Source organism: Chiloscyllium plagiosum, unplaced genomic scaffold, assembly GCF_037043375.1.
Source record: "Chiloscyllium plagiosum isolate Xiang-an unplaced genomic scaffold, Cpla_swu_hap1 HiC_scaffold_44, whole genome shotgun sequence".
NCBI classification, from domain to species: Eukaryota; Metazoa; Chordata; class Chondrichthyes; order Orectolobiformes; family Hemiscylliidae; genus Chiloscyllium; species Chiloscyllium plagiosum.
Genome location: NW_028270182.1, coordinates 8,890,208 through 8,900,279, shown reverse-complemented (window position 1 = coordinate 8,900,279; position 10,072 = coordinate 8,890,208). Strand labels below are relative to the sequence as shown.

General features: G+C 48.9%; 1 non-coding gene across 1 annotated transcript; it reads left to right on the top strand.

Moving 5' to 3' along the window:
* The first annotated feature begins 4,808 nt into the window (after positions 1–4,808).
* Positions 4,809–4,881, top strand: trnak-cuu (transfer RNA lysine (anticodon CUU)). Its single transcript has one exon. It is a non-coding gene; the product is annotated as a tRNA-Lys (tRNA).
* Positions 4,882–10,072: the final 5,191 nt, after the last annotated feature.

The window sequence follows — 10,072 nt, the reverse complement described above, 5'->3', positions numbered from 1 at the left end:
CTTGGAACCCTCCAACCACACAGAATCAATGTCAATTTCAGCAGTTTCCCAATCTCCCCTCCCCCCACCTTATCCCATATTGAACCTTCCAACTCAGCACCACCCTCTTGAACTGTCCTATCTGTCCATCTTCCTTCCTACCTGTCTGCTCCACACTCTGCTCCAAACTATCACTATTACCTTCCACTCCATCTACCTATCATTCCCTGCTACCTTCCTCCCCAACCCCACACCCCGTCCCATTTATCTTTCAGCTCCCATGGGCCACCCCCACTCCCACATTCCTAATGAAGGGTTTATGCTCAAAATGTTGATTCTTCTGCTCCTTGGATGCCGCCTGACCTGCTGTGCTTTTCCACCATGATTCTTTTGACAATGTTCTACATCGATCTCCTCCAGTGCTTCACCTCACCACCAATAACCCGCCCCCCCACTGACCACCCCGCTGGAGGGGAGCTAACCCAAACAACTGCTGGGAAATTATTCAACCTCGTTTGATGGACCAGGCGGAATTGTTAATGGCCACAGTGGAGGAGAGGGGTAGTGTGGATTAATTGTTTGAGAATATTTGTGCCCCCATTGTCTTACAAAGCAACAGGTTGGAAACTGTGTGTATGAGAGAGAGAGTATTTGATAGATGTGGGTGTTTGTGTGTGTGTGAACTGATACTGCCAGGACTGAAACTCTGGACAAAAGCCTTGCCTCAACCATGTCTGTTAAACTAGTCCTGACCCTCTCTTTAAACCAATGCCCTCGAGTATTTGACAGTTCCACTCTGGTGAAAGGGACTCTGACTATCCACCCTATCCATGTTCCTCATAATTTTATATACTCTGATATCGAAAGAGGAAACAAGGTGAGGGAGCATTTAATGAATGGCAGGACACTGGGTAGCTCACATGAACAGAGAGATCTTGGGTGTAATTGTTTACTGATACAATACAACTTAGGAACAGGCCCACCAATTCTGCGCCAATTCCTAACCCTTATTTAGATCCATTCCTTATTGCCCATGTTCATGTGTCCATGTGCCTTAATCATTGCTAACAGGCCTGCATTCACCACCTCCATTGACACCCACCTCCCTCTGAGTGAAAAGATTTCCCTTCACTTCTTCCCTAAACCTGCCTCCTCACACCTTGAACCAACACCCTCTTGTAGTTGACCGGTCCAATGCCTCCGCTATCCACACTATCTATGCCTCCCATAACTTTGTAAAGTTCCATCAGGTCACCCCCTCGGCCTCCGTCTTGCCGGTGAAGACAATGTGAGTTTAAAATCAAACTTCACATCCCTGAAGACAGCACAGCATCTGATTTAGGATGGCAAAGGTGGCACATGGGACGCTCTGCTTTCATCAGTCACGGCTGAGCGGATAAGAACTAGGCCTCAATCTGGTAATAGGCCTCAACCGGTAGGAGGCCTCACCATCACCATGGTGACCAGCAGCCAGACTCCATGGTTTGGGTTGAGGGACCCTTCCTTGGAACTGAAGGTAGCTCATAAAAGGATGGTGTTTATACAGTACACAGCATGATTGGGAGGATTAAAAAATAGAGATCAAAGAGAAAGAGAAGAGAAAGAGAGAATTTATGTGGAGTCAGCTGATCAAAGAGGAAGTGAACGGTGCTCAAAGTTTAAAGATGGGAATAAGTGAAGACTGCAGATGCTGGAGATCATAGTCAAGACTGTGGTGCTGGAACAGGACAGCAGGTCAGGCAGCATCGGAGGAGCAGGAGGTCGACGTTTTGGGCAAAATCCCTTCATCAGGAATGAGGATTGTGAGCGAACGGGGTGGAGAGATAAATGGGAGGGGGAGTGGGGTTGCAGGTACGGTAACTGAAAGTGCAATATGTAGATTGAGTTGGGGTAATGATGACAGGGTAGGACAGGTCAAGAGGGCAGTGCTGACTGAGAAGGTTGAATATGGGATAAGGTGTGGGGGGGCGAGGGGAAATGAGGAAACTGGTGAAATCCACATCCCGTGTGGTTGGAGGTTCCCAATGCGGAAGATGAGGCATTCTTCTTCCAGTCTTCGGGTGGTTAGGGTGGATTGACCATGCTCAATTACCCGATAGTCTGCAGGCTAGATGGATTAACTGTGATAACTGTGGGGTTATGACTCGATGACTCTCCTTTGACACGTTGTGCTGTCCCACTTCTGCATTGAACGAGGTGGCAGGACAGTAAGGGAAAAGAAGAGTCAGCTGTATGAGTTGGGCCAGTTCTGTGCCTCTGTCTATCTCTGTATCTCCCTCTCTGTCTCTGTATTTGTATCACCCCTGTCTCTCTCTCTCACTCTGTATTTTTCTCTCTCTGAATCTCCCTCTCTATCTGTCTCGCTATCTCCCTGTGTGTCTGCATCTCCCTCTGTCTGTATTTCTCTCGCTGATTCTCTCCCTCGCTCTCTCTCTCTGTTCCCACTCACTTTGTGTCTGTATTTCTTACTGTGTACCTGCCTCTCTCTCTCTGTCTGTGTCTGAGAGACAGGTTGAAAGCTGCAGGTTGCGAGAAAGACCTTAAGACACTGGAGCAGAAATGAGGCCCTTCGGCCCGTCGAGTATGCTCTGCCATTCAATCCTGGCTGATAGGTTCCTCAACCCCTTTCTCCCGCGTTGTGGAGCCAGTGGCGTGGATGTGTCAGTGTGGCCGAATTGGAGAGAAGTGTGTGGGCTGTTACTGCGTGGACTGAGCCTTCCGGTGAGAATGGAACGTGATTGCCGAGTGGTTTCCGGTGCTGTATTCAGATCGCATCCTCTCCTGGGGGCGTGGGGTCCCATCCCACTCCCTCTCATTCACTGACCTTGTGATCAAATTGACACTATCTCTTCCCCCCCCAGGCCAGGATTTGAGCTACCGCTGCTTCAGGACGATTTACAAAAACCACCCTTCAATGTATGTGGCTGGGAGTGACTGTGACTACATGCAGCCTCTGTGTCGACAGGAAAGGCAGCAGCACTCGGTTATGGAGCTCTTATAAAAGAGAGAGCCTGTGTGTCGCTGCACTCCATCAGACTGCAGAGAGAAACGAGCGTCTACTTAAAGTCAGATCCATGCCAGAGGCAAAGTGGAAATGCTTAGGGTGGGGTGGAGTGTTTTTAAGAGGGAACGTCTGACCCAACGTGGGGCTCCAATCCACGACCTTGAGATTAAAAGTCATATGCTCTACCGACTGAGCTGGCTGGGCGCCACACCAGGGAGTGTGTTTGCCTTATCTGGTTGTGGTCAATCTGCTTCCACTACTTATCCAGCCTCCTAAATTTGCACAACTGCTGCTGGCAACCCATTCCATGCTCTCACAACTCTCTGTGTGAAGGGTCCACTTCTGACATACTCTCTCCACTTTCCTCCAACCAGCTTCAAACTGTGACCTCGTGTTAGCCATTTCTACCCTGGAAACTAATCTCTGGCTATCGACTCTATCTATGCCTCTCATTATCTTGTATACCTCAATTAGGTCCCCTCTCCTCCTTTTTTTCTCCAATGAAAAATGTCCGAGCTCAGTCAACCTCTCTTCATAAGATAAGCCCTCCAGTCCAGGCAACATCCTGGTCAATCTCCTCAGACCCCTCTCCAAAGCATCCACATCTTTCCTATAATAGGGTGACCAGAACTGGACGCAGTATTCCAAGTGTGGTCTAACCAAAGCTTTATAGAGCTGCAACAAAATCTCACCACTCTTAAACTCAATCGCGCTGTTAATGAAAGCTAAGTTGGGCCGAAGGGCCTGTTTCCACACTGTAAGTAATCTAATCTAATCTAATCTAAAACGCCATATGCTTTCTTAACAACCCTGTCCACTTGGATGGCCATTTTAAGGGATCTTTGTACCTGCACACCAAGATCCCTCTGTTCCTCCACACTGCCAAGAATCTTATCCTTAATCCTGTACTCAGCTTTCAAATTCGACCTTCCAAAATGCATCACCTCACATTTATCCAGGTTGAACTCCATCTGCCACCTCTCAGCCCATCTCTGCATCCTGTCAATGTCCCGCTGCAGCCTACAACAGCCCTCTGTACTGTCAACGACACCTCCAACCTTTGTGTCCTATGTAGCAGAACTTTTTCTTCCTTTCGGGAAACGGGCCCAAACTCACACATTCCCCCATCCGAAGTTGAGAATTGATTCCTGGGGTCAGGGTCAGTGAAAGGTCAAGGGAATTTGCAGAGTGGGTCAGAGAGCTGTTGGAAAGAAGATGCGTGTTTGAAAACACCTCGGTCACCCAACCTGGAACTTGGAGCCTCATCCCTGAGATCCAGGCTCTCTCTCATTGTTGGAGAGAATTGAGGGCTGGAGATCAGAGTCCTGAATGTGGTGCTGGAAAAGCACAGCAGGTCAGGCAGCATCAGGAGCAGGAGAATCAACGTTACAGGCATTCCCTTAATCAGGAATGATGGATTGTGAGCCAACAGGGTGGAGAGATAAATAGGAGGGGGAGTGGGAGTTGGGGTGGGGGAAAGGTAGCTGAAATGGGTTTGGGGGTAATGGTGCTAGGTCAGAGATGAGGGTAGAGCGGATAGGTGGGAAGGACGATGGACAGGTGGGAATCGTAAGGAGGGCAGTGTCAAATTGATGGCTCATGGGATGGGGACGGCGCCTGGCGAGGCCAGAGTGTGTTACCCGACCCTAATTGCCCCTTGAACTGAGTGGCTTGGTGGCGACACAGAGGAATGTAGACTCAGACTCTGAGAGTCACTCTTTCTCTCTGTGGATGTGTGTGTTTGCAGAGAGTGGATGGGAGGGAGCTAATTGCTAAATCCCCCCCCCCACCCACAACAGTAGCTGCAACAGTACCCATGTGGAGTGCCCGGCTAGCTCAGTCGGTAGAGCATGAGACTCTTAATCTCAGGGTCGTGGGTTCGAGCCCCACGTTGGGCGATGTACTGCGTTTTTAAAACTCCACACCCACTTCCGATCAGCTCTCTCCCATTTGGACGCGCCCTGATCTTTCACTGCTCTGAGTCAATCAGGAGGCTCAATACTCCCGGGTTCCTCTTGAAGGACTTCTGCCCGAAACGTCGACTCTCCTGCTCCTCGGACGCTGCCTGACCTGCTGTGCTTTTCCAGCACCACACACTTCCACTCTGATCTCCAGCATCTGCAGTCCTCACTTTCTCCTAAATTCTCCCTGCAGTCTGATGGAGCGCAGCGACACACACACTCTCTCTCTGCAGCCGCTCGCTTCACTGAGAGCTCCATGACCCAGTGCTGCTGGCTTTACCGTCGACACTGGGTGAGGGTCTGGGCCGTACACACAGAGGCTGCACACACTCACAGACACAAACAGTAACCTGCGGCTCTGTAAAACCGCCAGGGGCAGGGGAAGCGAGTCTGACTCCCCAGCAGCAGGTGTCTTGGGGGTGGCGGTTGGGGGTTGGGGTTGGGGTGGGTGTCAATTTTATCACAAGCTCACACTCCAATTCGTTTATGAGTTATAAAAAAATTAAACCCACACAATCAGGAGTGAGAGTCAAACCGTCAGTACCAAAACAAGCTGCCACTTAAATCAGCACCTGAGACCGCTCGGCCAGCCTGACCCATACTAACCTCGCCCCATTCCGTTGTCAATGTTCACACGAAGGCTCAGTCCAGTCAGTGTCTGCACATACCTCTCTGTTCACACAGACTTCTATCAAACTCTCTCAGTCACCCACATTCCAGCCTGTTGCTTTGTCAGCCCCCTCCGGTACAAATATACTCAAACAATGATGCTTTGTCCCCCCTCTGCCCTGAAGGACCCCGTCTCGCCAATCAAGTCTTGCAGCAGAGCTCCTGGAGAACTGAGCAAAGAGCCTTTCCCATCCAGGCCACTAGTGGGCCCCTGTGCACTTACATTGAACTGGGCACCACACTCAGTCTCTCTCACACACACAATCACACAGACACACATTAAGGCAGCTTCTCACTCACTCAGCGCTGCCTTAGCACACCTCCCACTGGCTCATGTTGCTGTCCATTCCCACTTATCTAACCCCTCAGCGAAAACCCCTCCCCCCCCACCCCACCTCCGCCAACACAGACTACAGCTGTAAATGGGCAGAATAGACTCCTCGATGAATACAAGAAGAAGCTCCTATTGGTGAGTGCATACACTTCATTTGCAGGAGGGTCGGGATCAATGAGTTGATTCTATTACAGCATTTCCAACATCAGCGAGATTTGTTTTAAAAATGCCCGAAATGATGGCTGGTGAACTACCTCACTACAGCAACTGATGAGGTAGCACCCAGCACCACCTCTGGCTGGCTCAGTTGGTGCCAATGTGAGAGAGCCTGGATCTCAGGGATGTGGCTCCAAGGCCCATGTTGGGTGACTGACGTCTTTTGAAACAAGCACCTTCTTTCCATCAGCTCTCTGACCCGCACTGCAATCTCCCCTGGCCTCTCACTGATCCTGCCCCACATCTCCTGCTCTCAGGAATCAATTCTCAGCTTCCCATGAGGGGTCATCCCCAGCGCTTGTCTCCTTTGACATCTCGCACTGTCCCAGTTCTGGATGGGACAGTCGGGACAAAACCTCAAGAGTGAGGTGTCAGAGTTTTGGCCAGCTCCATGAGGGAGGAGAAAAGCCGAAGATGAAAGACGATGTTCCCACCCAGGATCAAACTGGTAACTTTTCGCATGTAATGTGAACATGATAACCACTACACTATGGAAACCGTGTGGTTGTTGGAACTTTGTACAAGTCCCTTCCTGCCTGTACCTGTGAACAGGTACAATCTCTGGGGAGGAACTGTGACACTCCTCATGACTTCAGTCGTGAAAGAGGTAGACTTGCCTCTTTTGAGTAATCACAGGCAGATGGATAGAGCATTTCACTTCCTCCCAGCTGCTTTGACTAGTGTATTTCTCCTCCATACCCAGTGAGGTCTGTGCTGTGTCATCAAATGTCAGAAAGACATTTTGCAAATAGAAGCAGTAGGTTGAGCTGCTGCAGGTATTTGTGGTTTGTCAGTGCAGTGTGTTCGGTTGGAGCTGTGCCTTCACAAGACAGAGTTAAAAATCTCACAACACCAGGGTATAGTCCAACAGGTTTATTTGGAATCAATGGTTTTTGAATGTTGCTCCTTCATCAGGGAGCTGTGGAGCAGGATCATAAGACACAGAATTTATAACAAAGGATCACACTGTCATGCAACTGAAATAATATATTGAACAAACCGAGATTGCTGTTAGGTCTTTCATCGTTCAGAGTGGGTTGCAGGTTTCGCTTCATTAATATGTAAATCCCACAACTTCTTTGAAGTGTCATTCTCAAGATAACAAGGTTATTTGAATAAAAGGTGAATTCTCAGCTCAGACAATGCATTGAAGGTGTGAGGCAAAGTGCGTGTGAGAGTGTGATGGAGTATTAGTCTGTGAGAGGGTATGTGCGTGGGTGTGTCTGCGGGGGGGATGTGTGTGTGTGTGTGTATGAGAGTCTCAGCCGGGACCTTGCGTTCATGTCACACTATAGGTGACCCCACTACGCTATACATTCTCTCATACACACACTCACAAATACACAGACAGACACACTCTTACATACTCACACACTCACGCAGACCCTCTATCGTACACGCGCTCTCTGCTGCCCCTGCCAAACTCACCTGATGAAGGAACAGCACTCTGAAAGCCAGTGCTTCCAAATAAACCTGCTGGACTATAACCTGGTGTTGTGTGATTTTTAACTTTGTACACTCCAACAACGGTATCTCCAAATCATTGTTTATTGAGAGCTCATGCTCAACTCGTCAATTCTCCTGCTCCTCAGATGCTGCCTGACCGGCTGTGCTTTTCCAGCACCACACCATTTGACTCTGATCTCCAGCATCTGCATCTGTGTGGAATGCTCTGCCCCAGAGGGCAGTGAAGGTTCAGTGTCTGGATTCATTTAAGAAAAGAGTTGGATAGAGCTCTCAAGGCTAGTGGAAGCAAGGATTATGGGGATAAGGCAGGAACAGGATACTGATTAAGGATGATCAGCCATGATCATATTGAATGGTGGTGCAGGCTCGAAGGGCAGAATGGCCTACTCCTGCACCTATTGTCTATTGTCTATCGTCCTCACTTTCTCCCTGTGTGGTCAAGTGGCAGAAAGACATTTTGCAAATAGAAACAGCAGGTTGAGCTGCTGCAGGTATTTGTGGTGTATTAGTGCAGTGTGTTCAATTGTAGCTGTGCCTTCACAAGATAGGGCTTTATTTACTAATGATGTGGAGGTGCCGGTGTTGAATTGGCTTGGACAAAGTTACAAGTCACACAATGCCTGCTTATAGTCTAACAGTTTTATCTGAAAGCTTCACTTACAACTAAACCTATTTGACTGTAACCTGGTGTTGTGTGATTTTTAACTTGATTCACTACGATCAGTGAAAATCAGTGAAGGGGGACTGAGCTGCTGATTGAAAAGGAAGGCTTCACCAAACATGGACCTTGAACACGCAACCTTAATCCTTGCGTTTAAAAAGCAATATAATGTACAACGCACAGCTTGGATTGGCTAAAATTCATCTAAGCCACTACCCCTGCTGCTGTTGGGGGAACCTGCAATCATTCCCCTCCCACACACTCACAGCAAACATTCACAACCTGCAGCATTCCCACTGTGACACCGGCCAAGCTCTCTCACACACACACACAGACACACAGACACACGCACACACACACACACATACACAGATACACACACACACCCACAAAGACACACAGACACACATATACACACACATACACACAGACACACACACGTACAGACACACAGACACACGCACACAGACACACACACATATACACACACACGTACACACACACACACAGAGACACACACACAGCGAGAGAGATAAAAACACACAGAAAGAAGGACACAGAGACAGAGAGAAAGCGATAGAGGGAGATATGGAGACACAAATCGAGACAGAGAGGGAGACACAGGGAGACAGAGATACAGAGAGGAATATACAGAGAGAGAGATCTAGAGATATAGAGAGACTCTCGGTGTGTGAGTCTGGCCATAGTCAATGTCCCGGAGCTGAGATTGTATCTATTCACTGTGAATTGAAGGGCTCCTCCCAAGCAGGAAGGGACATGTACAAGAGCGTTGCTTCAGCACAGTTTCCATTGTGTAGTGGTTATCATGTTCGCCTCACAAACAAAAAGTCCCCAATGAAACCCTGTGTGGGAACATTATGCCTCACTTCTGCCTTTCTCTTCCCTCAGGGAAGTGTCCAAACTCACACATCTCCATCTGAAGGACAATGTGAGATCTGCAGAAGCTGGAGATCAGAGTCAAGAGTCAGGAATGAGACTGAGGAAGGGCTTATGCCCGAATCGTCGATTCTCCTGCTCCTCAGATGCTGCCCGGCCTGCTGCGCTTTTCCAGCGCCACATTCTCGATGCTGATCCCACATACAAAGCTGAGAATTGATTCCTGAGAGCAAGAGGTGTGGGACAGGGTCAGTGAGAGGTCAGGGGAGATTGCAGAGTGGGTCAGAGAGCTGTTGGAAAGAAGGTGTGTGTTTCAAAAGACGTCTGTCACCCAACATTGGCCTTGGGCCTTGGAGCCACATCCCTGAGATCCAGGCTCTCTCACATTGTCACCAACTAAGCAAGCCACAGATGATGCTGTGTGTTATCTCATCAGTTGCTGTAGTGAGGTAGTTCTCTGTGATCATTTCGGGAGCTTTTAAAAAATCTCGCCGTTGTTGCAAATCTCCAGCTCAATTGGAGGGTGCTGGCAATGCTGTAATAGAATCAACTCATTGATCCCTACCCTCCTCCAAATGTGATTGTGTGTCCTCATGGGTTACTATTTTTAGATAAGATTCCCTACCAGTGCTCATGGGTTACTATTTTTAGATAAGATTCCCTACCAGTGGACTGGCCCAACCAGTCCACAGCAACCCTCTGAAGAGTAACCCACCCAGACCCATTTCCCTCTGGCTAATGCAACTTACACAATAGACAATTTTACATGGCCAATTCACCTGACCAGCACATCTTTGGACTGTGGGAGGAAACTGGAGGTAACCCACCCAGACACAGGGAGAATGTGCAAACTCCAACACAGGTAGTCGTTCGAGGCTGGAATC